The sequence below is a fragment of the Dasypus novemcinctus genome, chromosome Y (genome assembly GCF_030445035.2).
Source record: "Dasypus novemcinctus isolate mDasNov1 chromosome Y, mDasNov1.1.hap2, whole genome shotgun sequence".
Classification (NCBI taxonomy): Eukaryota; Metazoa; Chordata; class Mammalia; order Cingulata; family Dasypodidae; genus Dasypus; species Dasypus novemcinctus.
In genome coordinates, this window is record NC_092216.1 from 19,212,561 (window position 1) to 19,227,806 (window position 15,246).

The following is a 15,246-nucleotide window of genomic DNA, read 5'->3' on the forward strand; positions in this document are numbered from 1 at the left end:
AGCAATAATGAGCAATCTGAGGAGGAAATCAAGAAACAAATACCATTTACTATAGTAAATAAAAAAATCAAATACTTAGGAATAAATTTAACTAAAGATATAAAAGACTTATACACAGAAAACTACACAACACTTTGAAGGAAATCAAAGAAGATCTAAATAAATGGCCGATTACTCCCTATTCATGGATAGGAAGACTAAATATTTTTAAGATGTCTATCCTACCAAAACTGATCTACAGATTCAATGCAATCCCAATAAAAATCAACACAGCATTCTTTAATGAACTAGAGAAACTAACAATGACTTTTGTTTGGAAGGGAAAGAGGCTCCAAATAGCCAAAGGCATACTGAGAAAGACAAATCAAATTGGAGGAATCACACTACCTGACCTCAAAACACACTACAAAGCTACAATAGTGAAAATGGCATGGCATCGCCACAAGGATAGACATACTTACAAGTGGAACTGAATTGAAAGTTCTGATATAGATCCTCCTATATACAGTCATATGATATTTGACAAGGCCACCAAGCCCACTCAACTGGGAGAGAATGGCTTCTTTAACAAATGGAACCTGAAGAACTGGATATCCATATGTAAAAGAATGAAAAAGGATTACCAACTCACACCTTATACAAAAATCTACCCAAGACGGATAAAAGACCTAAATATAACAGCCAAGACCATAAAGACCTTAGAAAGCAATGTAGGGAAACATCTACAGGACCTTGATATAGGAAATGGCTTTGTGAACTTCACACCCAATGCACAAGCAGCAAAAGAGCAATTAGATAAATGGGACTTCTTGAAAATTAAAGCCTTTTGCACCTCAAAGGAGTTTGTCAAGAAAGTGAAAAGAAAGCCTATCCAAAGGGAGAAAATATTTGGTAACCATATATCTGATAGGAGATTAACTTCTACTGTCTGTTTTATTGAATTTACCCTGGCCAACTCACAGGGAGGTGAAGAAGGTCAACCACCACACCAGGGAGCCAAGAGTCCCTACAACTGCAATCAGGAGAACTGCATCCATCATCCATGTGGAGTCTAAGTCCCCTCTTAATACAGAGATGGAGTGCACATAACAATGCCAGGGTCCACAGGATGGAGGAATAGAGTATGGATTAGAGTGGACTTACTGGTGTTCTGCTGGGGAACTATCATAATTAGTCATGGAAGAAATTGCAGCTTTGGTGTGGAGAAAGTGGACTTGGTAGCTGCTGAGGGTAGGGAGAGGGAAGAAGAGATATGATATGGGACATTTTCAGGATTTGGAATTGTCCTGGGTGCTGCTGTAGGGACAGATGCCACTGTAGGACAGATACCAGACATTGTGTGTCCTGCCATGGCCCACTGGGTGGACTGGGGGAGAGTGTAGACGACAATGTAGACCACTGTCCATGTGGTGCAGCAGTGCTCCAAAATGTATTCACCAATTGCTGTGAATGTGCCACAATGATGGAAGAGGTTGTGGATGTGAGAGGAATAGGGTGAGGAGGGTGGGGGTGGTATATGGGGACTCATGTATTTTTACTGTAACATTAAAAAAATAAAGAAGAAAGTCTTCAATGCAATTGTAACTGGTAATCTAATAAATGCAACTCAACTGAATTTAACACTATCAAAGGATATCACAACCAGAGAAATGTTAATAGATTAATATACACATATAATATCTTTCTTTTTGGGATTCCAAGTAATCTCATACTGCCACACTCCACCTGGTGAATCCCAAAAAGATATTATCATTTTCCAAAAATCTGGGCATAATTTTAGTGGTAATACTGATTAAAAAATCACATCAAAATCAGTTATAGGAAGAGTTTTTCTTGGATCATAATTCCTTTCTGGCTTTAGATCTTTGAAGCCTGACAAATTATATGCTTCCAATAAACAAATAGGGTACAGATATAGAATAAATATTTGCATTATCACAAGGATAATTTGGGAAGGAAACATGCATTCCAGCTCCCTAATAGTTTGAAAACCTGCAGGACCTACAGAAGAAATTGTAAACACACATAAAAAGATAGGAGAGCTGATGATGATGAAAGCATGATGAAAGAAGTTAAAAATACACTAAAAGCACATAACAGCATATTTGACCAGGTAGAGGAAAGACTTAATGACACAGAAGACAGCACATCTGAAATCACAGTAGAAGTAGTAGACAAAAACAAAATCTGAGAGTCATACTTAAGACGATTGTTTCTTCTACTCCATGGGGCCTCATGATGGCCCACCCTTTCTACAGGCTTGCCCAGTGGCCATGTTTTTTCTTCCACCCTCATCAAGCATCTGGGTGGTGACTGAGCTCCAGATATCACCCTCCAATAATATTGGGGTGATAGTCACTCTTTTTCCAATCTCTGGGGTACAGTCTCAACACCCTTATTAGAGTGAGGTGATGTCAATATTCTCCCTAATCTCTGGCATACAGGCCCAACACCCTCAGAGCAGTGGGGTGGACACCTCACTCTTCCCAAACTATGGGTAAGAGGCTATAACTCTCAGAGCAGTGGGGTAGTGGTCCCAATCTCCCCACATATAGGGATTAGGCCCACCAATGACAGAGAAGTGGGGTGGTGACTTAACTCTCCCCAACAACCAGGGAATCTGCAACAATCTCTCTGTAGACTGTTTGTCAAACACTCTGTGAATGGTGGGCTGGAACATCTACTTTCATCAAATTTTGAGGCAAAATCATCCTCTCCATTCACATGGGGGGAAGGGGTGTCCTTCTCATGGCCTAAGGAAATGTCTTAATTTTAAACCTCAGCTTCCATTTTTCCTCTGAAAGCCATTTTCCTTTCCATCCTTCTCCTCCTTGTCCCTTTTAGTCCAGGCTGACAGTGGTTTTCTTCATACAGATCTCTCAAACACCAGTTGGTTTAGCTTGCAGGAATTGATGGTATAATTATGCTTGCCTTTTTTTCTTTTTTTGGTTACTGTTTGTATGTAAAATCATTCCAACCTTTCACTCACAGCCTGCTTGTGTTCTTCAAAACAATCACAACAGGCAACCTAATCAGAGACATCTCAAGTGAATTTAATATAATCAAAGGGTATCATACCAAGGGGAATAGATTAGTTTACAAACAATATCTTTATCTTTTAGGGATTCATAAATAATCTCAAACAACTACAGTATATAAAGGAAGATTATTGGTAAGATTAGCTAAAAGGATAATAGAAATAAAATAAAATATGACACATATAACCCTAAAGAAAAAATGGCTAAAGTAAGTACTGCCTTTAGAGTAATAATAACACTGAATGTTAATGGATTAATATCTCCAAATAAAAGACACATGTTGACTGAATAGATAGGGTAATAAGACCCATCTATATTGTTTCTACATGAAATTAACCTTGGAATCAGGGACAAAAGAAGGGTGCAAATAAAAGAATGGAAAACAATATTATATACAAATATTAACCAAAAAATGGAGATAAGTATGTATACTAATATTGAACAAAATAAACTTTAAATGCAAAGCAGTTGTAAGAGACAAAGCAAGACAACATATACTAATAAATTGTGTACTCAACCAAGAAGAAAGAACAATCATAAATATTTATATTCCCAACCAGTGGCCCCCAAAATACATGAGGAAAATACTGGGAAAACTAAGATGAAAAATAGTTGACTCTACAATCATAGCTCAATACACCATTACCACCATTGGACAGAACATTGGGATAGAAGCTTAATAAAAAATCAGATACTTTGAATAATATGTTAGGGAAACTAGACCTGATTTACTTATACAAAAGATTACACTGCAAACCGAATTGTTATACATTTTTCTTGAGTACTCATGGATCATTCTCCATGATAGATCAGATGCTGGCTCATAAGACACAATCTCAGTGAATTTAGGAAGATTGAAATTATACAAAATCCTTGTTCTGAACACAAAAGAATGCAGTTATAAGTTAAAAAAGGAGAACTGGAATAGGCAAACTCTTACATAAGCAGTAGGCCAGGAAGAAAATTAAAGAGGAACAGTAGTTACTTCAAAGAAAGTGAAAATGAAAACAAAACACATCAGACCTAATGGTATGCAGGTACATCTGTGCTGAAAGGGAAACTTATACCCTAAATGGGGAGATGAAAAAATTAAAAAGAGGTAATATCAAGGACCTAACTGCACACCTAGAAAACAAGAAACTAATCCCAAAGCAAGGAGAAAGAAGGAAATACCAAAGATTAGAACCCAAATAAATGAAACTGAGAATAAAAAACAATTAGAGAGAATTAATGAAAGAAAAAGCTGGTTCTCTGAGAGGATTAATAAAATTAAAAAACATTTACCTAGACAAACATGAATAAAAGAGAGAAGATGCAAATAAAGTGAAAAATGAGAGCATGGATGTCACGAATGATCCCACAGAAATAGAGTATCATACTTGAAAAATTAAGTGCCAAAAAGATGAACAATTTAGATGAAATGGGCTAATTTCTAGAAATATACAAGCAGCTTGCTTTGATGAAAGAAGAAACTGATGAATTCATCAGACAAATCACAAGTAACAAAATTGAATTAATCACAAAAACTCCCGATAAGAAGAGCCTAAAATCAGTTGCCTTCAGAGATGAATTCTACCAATCGTTCCAGAAAAAAACTAACACCAATCCTACTCAAACTCTTCCAAATAGTTGAAGAGGAGGGAACACTATCTAACTCAATCTATGATGTCAACATCACCCTAATACGAAAGCTACATAGGGATGCTACTAGGAAAGAAAACTACAGACCAATCTCTTTAATGAATTAGATGCAAATATCCTCAAAAAATACTTGCTAATCATATTCAATAACACATCAATTGTATAAGATATCAGGATCAAGTGGATTTTATTCCAGGTATTTAAGGATGGTTCAACAGAATCAATTAATGTAATACATCATATAATTGATTGCAGGAAATATCACATGATCATCTTTATCAATGCAAAACAAGACATTTGACAAGAGACAGCATCCTTTCTTGATAAAAGCACATCAAAAGACAGGATTAGAAGGAAATTTCCTCAACATATTAAAGGGCATATCATTTAGCATTTCACATCATACTCAATGGTGAAATGCTAAAGGTTTTTCCTCTAAGATCAAGTTTGCCCATTGTCACCTCTCTTATTTAACATTGTATTAAAAGTACTTGTTCAAGCACTCAGGCAAGAAAAAGCAGTAAAGTGAATCCAAATTCATAAATAAAGTGAATCCAAAGGAAGAAGTAAAACTTTCAGTATTTGCAAATGGCATAATTATATATACTTAGAAAGTTCCAAAAAATGTACAACAAAGCTTCTGGAGCTCATAAATGAGTTTGGTAATGTGTCCAGGAAAAAAAAAATCAACACACAAAATTCAGTATCATTTCTGTTCCCTAATAATGAAGAATCTGTGTAGGAATTCAAGAAAATACAGTAGCAAATAAATAATCATATATCAAAGAATAAACATAACTCAGGATGTTAAGGATTTGTGTATAAAAAATGACACTACATTGCTAAAGGAAATCAAAGAAGATCAAAATAAATGGAAATATATTCCATGTCAATGAATAGGAAGGCTAAATATCAGTATGATGTCTGTCCTATGTGAATGATTTCCACATTCAACACAATCCCAAAAAAATTCCAATAGTACATTTTACAAACTGGATAAGATAATTATCAAATTTATTTGGAAGGGTAAGTCACCCCCAAATTAGCCAAAACATATTGAAAGGAAAAGCAAAATTGGAGGAAACATGCTACCTTACTTAATGCATACTATAAAGCTACAGTGGTCAAAACCACAGGACATTGGCACAAAGACAGACATACTGACCAATGGAACCAAACTGAGAGTTCAGATATAGACCCATACATACATGGCCAACTGATACTCAACAAGGCCACTAAGCCCACTAACTGATTCAGAATAGTTTTATCAACTAATGATATTTGGAGAATTGGATAGCCATGCCCAAAATAATGGAAGAGGATCAATATCTCATGTCCTATACAAAACTTAACTACATATGTATCAAAGACTCAAATATAAAAAGCAACACTAGACAGCCCCTAGAAGACAATGTAGGGAAACTTCTCTGTGATCTTGTAGTACGAAATGGTTTCATTAATTTTAAACTGAAATTACAAGCAATGAAAGAAAACATAGATAAAAGGACCTCCTCAAAATGTAAACTATTATGCTTCAAAGGAGTTTGTCAAGAAAGTGAATAGGAGGCCTACTTAATGGGAGAAATTATCCTCAAGATTGAGGAATGAATAAATATAAGGTAGGAATGCAACCATAGACCAAAGTAGAATTATCATTGTAGTAATGGAAGAACCTGTAAAGTTGATATAAACACAGTGCTTACCAGACATTCTGAGAGGAGAGCAAGGGAAAAGTAATTGGAATATAGGGCATGCTTGAGGGTATTGGAATTGTTCTGTGTTAAATTGCAATGATGGTTGAGGGCTATTATACTTTTTTGTCAAAACCTATAAAATTGTACAGTACAAGTTGTAAACCATAATGTAAATTATAGACTTTAATTAGTAGCAGTTTCAATATTTGCTTAGCAGTTGTAAAAAATGTTCTAACTAATGTAAGGTGTTATTAATAGGGAAAAATGTGAAAGGGTAGAAGTGGATTATATGGGAATCCCCTATACTTTCATTAAACTTTTCTGTAATTTAAAACATTAAAAAATAAAATTTATTAAATGAGAAAAATGGGTACAGTACTGCTTTTACAGTAATAATATTAAATTTTTAATGTATTAAAACCCCCAATTAGAATATGCATATTAGTAGACTTGGCTTTAAAATGAACCATCTATATGCTGTCTACAAGAAACTTACCTTAGACCCAGGGATACAAATACTTTGGAAGAGAAAAACTTGAAAATGTTATTTCATGCAACAGTAAACAAAAAATATCAGACAAAACAGATTTTAATCCAAAGCTGTTATAAGAGCCAAAGAAGGACATTATATATTATTTAAAGGGGCAATCCAAGAAGAAATAACAACCATATATATATATATATATATATATATATATATATATATATGTACATAACTACAGTGTCAAAATTATTGAGACAAATGCTGGCCAAATAAAGAGTGAAAGAGGTTTCTCCATAATCATAATGGGAGATTTCAATATAATGTTTGTACCAATTAAAAGAACATCAACACATAATATCCCTAAGGATATAGAGAAATTGAGTAATTTTATAAACTATGCCTAATAGATATCTACAGAACAATGTACCTTCCCAAAACAGTACCTTTCCAAAAATGTACCTTCCCAAAACAATATCAAATACCTGTGAATTTTTATGTTGGGTAACAATAAATTTAAAAATATTGGGTTCAATAAATTTAAAAATATTGAAATTGCTCAAAGCACTTTCTCTGATGAAGCTAGAAATCAGTAACTGATGGAGGACCGGAAAAATGCACAATGGTATGGAGGTTAAACAGCACAGTCTTAAACAAACAGCTGGTCAAAGAAAAAATTGCAAGAGAAATCAAGTATATCAAGATGCATGAAAAGAGGGAGACAACATAGCAAAATTTATGGGATGTAGGAATGGCAGTGCTGAGAGGAAACTTTACTATGCTAAGTGCCTACATTAAAAAAGGAATATATAGTTAAAATTAAAGACCTAAGAACATACCTGGAGGATTACAGAAAATTAATAGATGAGTAATCTCAAAGTAAGCAAAAAAAAAAAAAAAAGACAAAAATTAAAGCAGAAATAAATGAAACTGAGAACAACAACAACAACAAAAACAATAGAGAGGATCAACAAAACCATAGTTGGGTCTTTGAAAGATCAACAAAATTGACAAATCTTTAGCTAGACTTACAAAAAGGCAAGAGAAGATGCAAATAAATAAAAACAGAAATGAGAGGTAGGGCATTATTACTCACCCCACAAAAGTAAAAGAGACCTAAAAGGGTACTGTGAACAACTGTCTGCCAACAAACACTGTAGATGAAATGGACATGTTCTCAGAAATGCAAGAACAACCTACATTGACTCTAGAAGATAATACGTAAGACTTAAATAAAATTCACAAGTAAACAGATTGAAAGTCATAAAAATTATCAAAAACTAAGAGGCAAATGACCAAATGGCCTCAAGGAAGTATCCTACCAAACTTCAAAGATAATTTTATTCAGTCGTGCTCTAAGACTTCCCCCAAAATTCAATGAAGGTAATGCTACCAAACTCATTCTAGGAATCCAACAATCATCCAAATGCCAAAACCAGATAAAGATATTATGATAAAAGAAAATTACATATCCATTTTCCAAATAAACATATGTGCAAAAATCCTTCCCAATGTATTGCCAATAGAATCCAGGAGCACAAAAGAAGGGCTGGACATAGTGATCAAGTGGATTTTATCCCAGGCTTGCAAGAGTGGCTCATCACAAGAAAATCAATCAGTGTAACTAAGTACATTAAAAAACTGAAGAAGAAAAATCACATGATCATTTTGATTGAGACAATAAAGATATTTGACAAAATATAAGACCCTTTCTTCACAGAAAAACACTCCAGGTGGTGGACTTGGCCCAGGGGTTAGGGTGTGTTTCTACCACATGGGAGGTCCATGGTTCAAACCCTGGGCCTTTTTTACCAGTGTGCAGCTGGCCCATGAGCAGTGCTGATGTGTGCAAGGAGTGCTGTGCCATGCAGGGTTGTTCCCTGCATAGGGGAGCCCCACATGCAAGGAATGCGCCCCATAAGGAGAGCTGCCCAGCATGCAAGAAAGTACAGCCTGCCCAGGAATGGTGCCGCACACACGGAGAGCTGACACAAGATGACACATCAAAAGGAAACAGATTTCTGTGCTTCTAACAACAGAATCAGACAAAGAAGATGCAGCAAATAGGCACAGAAAACAGATGACGGGGGCGGGGGAGGGCGGAGAGAAATAAATAAATAAATAAATAAATAAATAAATAAATAAATAAATAAACAAACAAATAAATAAATAAATAAATAAATAAATAAATAAATAAATCTTTAAACAAAAGAAAAGAAAAACACTCCAAAGATAGGAATAGAAGGAAATATCTCAATGAGATAAAGTGCATATGTGATTTTGGCTGAAAGTGCTAATCTATGATGGTTACTGTCAATTGAACGGAAGGTAGAGGATAATCCAGGGACTATGTAACATACGACTTCAACCACCATATGACAGTTGCAGTTAATAGTACAAATACAAGTTTGTTCCTCTGTTTCAAGGTGTTAAGAAAATGGACATACATGTAAAAAATACATCTAATGTAATGTATAGAGTAAAGTTAAGGGTAGTTTTGTAATATTTTTACATCAATGGTAAAGAAGGTACTTTATCAATGCTAAGGGTCAATAATGAGGGATGTAAGATGGTGTAGGATTTTTCCTTTTGCAGTAATGAAAACATCCTGATATGGACTTAGTTAATAATAGGAAATGTCTGTCATGGTACTGAGAGACACTGAGTGTATGTATACTTTGGATGGATTGTATAATACAGAGTACTGTACAAAACAGTGAACCCTGAGGTTAAGAATGAAAATATGAAAACAATCTCTCATGAACTATAACAACATTCAGTATGAATACATGGCTTTTAAATAGGATGTTTTGTGTGGAAATACACCAAATATAAGCTATGAAATAAAGAGATAGTAATCACTTGTAACAAATTGTCACAACAATGTAAGGTGCTTGCAGTGGGGGAAACTATGAGAATCCTGTAAATTGTACGATTGTTTACTTGACTCACAACTCTTCAATTACCAAAAAAAGGGAAAAAACTACAAAATTACATTTCGTAACATATAGAATGACCAATATTGAAGACACAGAGAACTACAATGCTAAAGAGGATGTGGAGAAAGCTAGAGAGGATGTGGAGAAATAGGAACATTCATTCTTGCTTGGGATGTACAATGATGAAGCCTCTGTGGAAGAGTTTGGTGGTTCCTCAGGAAGCTAAATACAGAATTGCCATATGGTCCAACCGTCTCACTACTAGGATTATATTGAGGAAAACTGGAAACAGTGTAGTGAACTATTTGTACACCAATATTTGCAGTGATTTTATTCACAATTGCTAAATGATTGAAGCAAGCCAAGTGTCCATCAAGCAGTGAATAGGCAAATGAATTGTGGTACAGGCATATGATGGAAAGCTATTCACCTGTTAGAAGAAATGGAGTCAGGACACCAAAGATAATATGGATGAATCTTAAGGACATGATATTGAGTTAAGTAAACCAGACACAAAAGAACAAATGATGTATGGTCTCAATAGAAATTAAATACAATGATTAAAATTGTGGAGTTAAAATCTAGGGTATAGGTTACTAGGAGATAAGATAAAGGTTGAAAAAAATCTTAAAAAAAGATAAAGGTTGAGAAGAGTGAGTTGATAACGTATGTAGAATTTTTAATAAGGTTGATTGTAAATATGTGACAATGGATAGAGTTGATGGTAATGTACGGTTAAGTATAAGTATCACTGATGATTTGTAAATGTGATTGTGGCTCAAAGGGTAGTCAAGGGATATAAATGCCAATTGAAAGAAAACTAGAGAGTAATCTAGGAACTGTCTAACACAGTGAACTCAGTGGTGGATGAGGATTTTGGTAATAGCGCAAGTCCAAGAATGTTCTCCTATGATATAGCACACGTGCATGCCACTATTACAAGCTGTTAAGAATATGATACTGCAAGGAAAAAACACAATTAATGTAAGTTATGGATTTTAGTAACAGTAATATTGTAATAGTGAGCTATAAGGGAATATGGGATGGGATTTTTTTCTAATTGAGTAAGAAAAATGCTTGAAAATTGACTGAGGTAATGACTGAAACAATTCTGTATAATGACACTAGGCACCACTGAGCGCGGACTTCGGATAGATTATACAAGGCTTGAGACTGTATAACACAGTGAACTATATGGTTGATGATGAACTTTGGCTAAAAATACATATATGAGAACATTATCTCATGAACTAAAACAAACATATAATACTAATACATGGTAGGAATAATAGGGCAGTTTATGAAAAAATGCACCAAATGTAAGCTATAGGATATAGTTTGCAGTAATGTTTTGAGGATATTCTTTTGAATTGTAACAAACATTCAACAATAATGCAAGGTCGTGGTGGAGTGATATGGGAATTCTGTACATTACCCATGATGGTACAACTTCTTAAATTAAAAAAGGGGAAAATAGTAATTGAAATACCATCGTACAAGCAGCGGGAAAGATATATAGTCCAGAGAAATAAATAGACTGTTCAGTCACCAATCCTTACTTTTAAGTCATCTCATTTGGACAAGGGTGGGAAATCTACTCAATTGATAGTTGTCTCTTCAACACTTTGCACTTGGAAAACTGGATATTCACATACAAAGGAATGAAAATGAACCCCTGCCATACCCTATACACAAAAATTAAATAAGAATTGATTGAAGACCCAAAATATAGGAACCAGAACATTAAAACCCCAAGAAGAAAGAATAAGGAAGCTTATTTAAGACCTTGTTTTAGAAAATGGTTTCTTTAAATAAACATTAAAAAAACAAACAAAAGGAAAAATGAATGAATGTGACCTCAACAAAATTTAAAAGACATGTACATCAAAGAACTTTATCATAAAAGTAAAAACATAGTCTATTCAATGGGAGAATATATTGGGAAATCACATAGTCCATAAGAGTTTAATATCCAGAATATATAAAAATCTGCAACTTAACAACAGGAAGACAAACAACCCATTTAAAACTGGACAAAATATTTTAACAGATATTTCAAAAAGAAGATGAACAAATTCCAAACTGTACATAAGAAAATTAGAAATGTAGGAGAGGTTTTGGAGAAATAAGAATACTCATTGTTTGTTTGTAAGAATATAAAATGGTGCAGTGGCTGTGTAAAACAGTGTAGCATTTCCTCAGAAAATTAAGTACATGATTAATATATGACTTGGTGATCCAATTTCTTGTTATATACTCCAAGTAATTAAAATCAAGCAATCAATCACATGTTAGTAAATTAAAGTTCTGGCAATATTATTGACACAACCAAAAGGTGGACATTACAGATGAATAGATATACAATAAGTGATGGATGAACAATACAATATAATTCAGCAGTTAAAGGGAAGTAAGGCCTGAACCCTGTTAGCATATGTGTGAGCTTTCAAGACATCAAGGTGAAGTAAGATTGGCACAAAAAGATATTATTTTTTTTGGTCTTGATTCATTTTTTAATATTACATTCAATAAATATGAGGTCCCCTTACAACCTCCACTCCCCTCACCCCACTACTATCCCCCAAGGCAATATTCTCCTCCATCATCATGAGACATTCATTGCATTTGGTGAATACATCTCTGAGCATCACTGCACCTCATGGTCAATGGTCCACATCATAGCCCACACTCTCCTACTTTCCATCCAGTGGGCCATGGGAGGATCTACAATGTCCAGTAATTGTCCCTGCAGCACCACCCAGGACAACTCCAAGTCCCAAAAATGCCTCCACATCTCATCTCTTCCTCCCATTCCCCACCCCAGCCCACCATGGCCAATTTCTCCACACCAATGTCACATTTTCTTTGATTACTAATCACAATAATTCATGAATAGAATATCAGTAAGTCCACTCTAATCCATATGCTCTTCCTCCATCCTGTGGACCTTAGATTGGTTGTGTCCATTCCACATCTATGTCAAGAGGGGGCTTAGATTCCACATGGATACTGGCTGCAATCCTCCTGCTTTCAGTTGTCGGCACTCTTGGCTCCTGGTGTGGTGGTTGACATTCTTCAACCCCATGTTGGCTGGGTGGGTAAGTCCAATAAACCAGAGTGTAGGAGCTGAAGTCTGTTGAGGCTCAGGGCCTGGCTATAATATGGTCAATCCAGAGATTCAGATCACCTGCGTATATATTAAACCCCAGCACCAACTACAATTCTGGTAAAAGTAACAGGAAAGGCTTGTGAAAAGAGATGACATCTGAGTCCAGCTCCATCACACAGAAACACCAACTCCAAAGAGGGGCCAACTGATATGGCACTGAACTCCATCTGCCATGATCATAAAACCTGTGGGTCTCTGTAGCCCTCAGAAGAATCAATATCTGGGGTTGTTTCTACTTTATCTGTCTCTGGGACTCTGCTCAGCTGTACATAAGGGCAACCCCCCTGATGACCTCCCAACTCAAAAAGACCTTATTGTGTGGTACTGAGTTATGAAAAACACAGAACAAATTTCAAAGAGAAAATATTAGATTAGAGGTGGAAAAGGGCTATGGAAGAGAGGGTTACTGTTGAATGGGTGTAGAATTTCTCTTTGAGGAGATAAAAATATTGTTTTACTGGATATTGATAATTGTACCAAATCAATAAATGCACTATCTGTCCTGCAGCCAGAAATCCCTTGCCACAGGCAGCCATTGACTGTCCTACCAATATTACATATACAAGGCTTCTGGGACAACAAGTCCCTCAAGTAACCACCACCAAATTTGGTCCCATTGTATGCATGAGGATTACTTTGCTCCATCTGGAACAAGGATCCAAATGGGAATACTGGCTGTTTTCTTGCCAAAATGGTTATGGGATGAGGACTTGCCAACCAGGCCACCATTTCCTACTGCTTATAAATGGTCTTTCTTTTGATTCAGTACTCAAACTGTTATAGAAATTCTTTATTTTCTGGAGTTTTGAAAAACATGTTTCTTCTACTCGTGGTTGTTCAAAGCTTCAATGGGGGGATAGAATCCTCAAGTTTCTTACTTTGCAATCTTAACTCAGGGAAGGCCTGAGTTCTTTTCATGTGCCCATTTTAGGTTGGTAGCATCATTTACAGAAAAGACTGTTTTCCCAATTAAATGACTTGACAACCTTCTTGAAAATCAGTTATCCATAATACACTGATTTTTTTCCTTGTAGTTTCAATTCAATTTTATTGAACTATATCACTATTCTTGTGTATTTTCTAATCTCCCTTGGAATTTATTCTAGGTTCATTGCTTTAACATGTGTTAATTTTTATGTATTGTTGAATTTTTCAGTTTCCTTGCTATTGATTTTTAAAGATTTTCCATTGTAGTTGTATATATACCTAGTATGATGATTTACATTTAAAAAAATTATTGAGATGTATATGGAATAATACATGACTTAACCTGGAGAGCATTCCAGGTAAACTTGAGAAGAATGAGATTATGCTGGTGTTCAGTGGTATGTTATATAAATGTCTTTTATGTCTACTTGGGATATTCAAGTCTTTTGTTTCCTAGCTGATTTGCTATCTAATAGTTTAATACATTCAGTAAAGTTGATATCAAGCTGACTAACCCATGTGCTTGAGTTATAATTGCCAATGTCTCATCAGAAATGGGGGACTCCAGAGAAAGCAGGATTACATATTTAAAGTGCTGAAAGAAAAATAAACTATGAACCAAGAATTCTACAACTGGCAAAACTATCTTCCACAGCTGAAGGACAAAATAACATATTCCCCTAAAAAATAAAAATAGAATAAAAATAAGGGAGACCTATACCACAAAATTGCTTAAGGAAGTCCTTGTTGGTGAAATAAAATTATGTTAGAGAGTAACTCAAAGGCATACGTAGGTAAGTTTTAAAAGCCAGTTTTATCATTTTTGGTGTAGAAGCCTCTTTTTCTTCCCAAAATGTTAAAATGAAACCCATACAAGGATAATTATGGATCTATTTCTTCCTGGTGTGGTGACTCCTGCCATGCATCCTCCTGTCAATGCAGGCCACTATGAGGCCCAGCCCCTGGATAGCTAACTGGTAGCAAGAGACACAAAATTCCTCTTCTTCAAGAACAGAGATAGGCAACACTAATTACTGAACTATCTAATCTTTTGATTAGAAATTTTGGATCACTGGGGGTCCAGAGCTGAGACAGCATTGCTTCAATATGATGGAACAAGGGTGGTGGCAATTATTGTTTAAATCTGCCCTAGACAAGGGTGGATGCAGTGGAGACATGATGATGTTGTGCTTCCTCAAGGCTTCAGAGGAGATATCTCGTGGCCTTCCTGATCCTCTCCCCAAGGTATATTGGAGCCAATATGTTCCCACTCAGTGGAGATCAGTCTCTGTTTCAGTTGGTAAAGACTGACATAAGAAAGTCTTCTCTGGTACACCCCTTTTCCAAGAATTTTTAT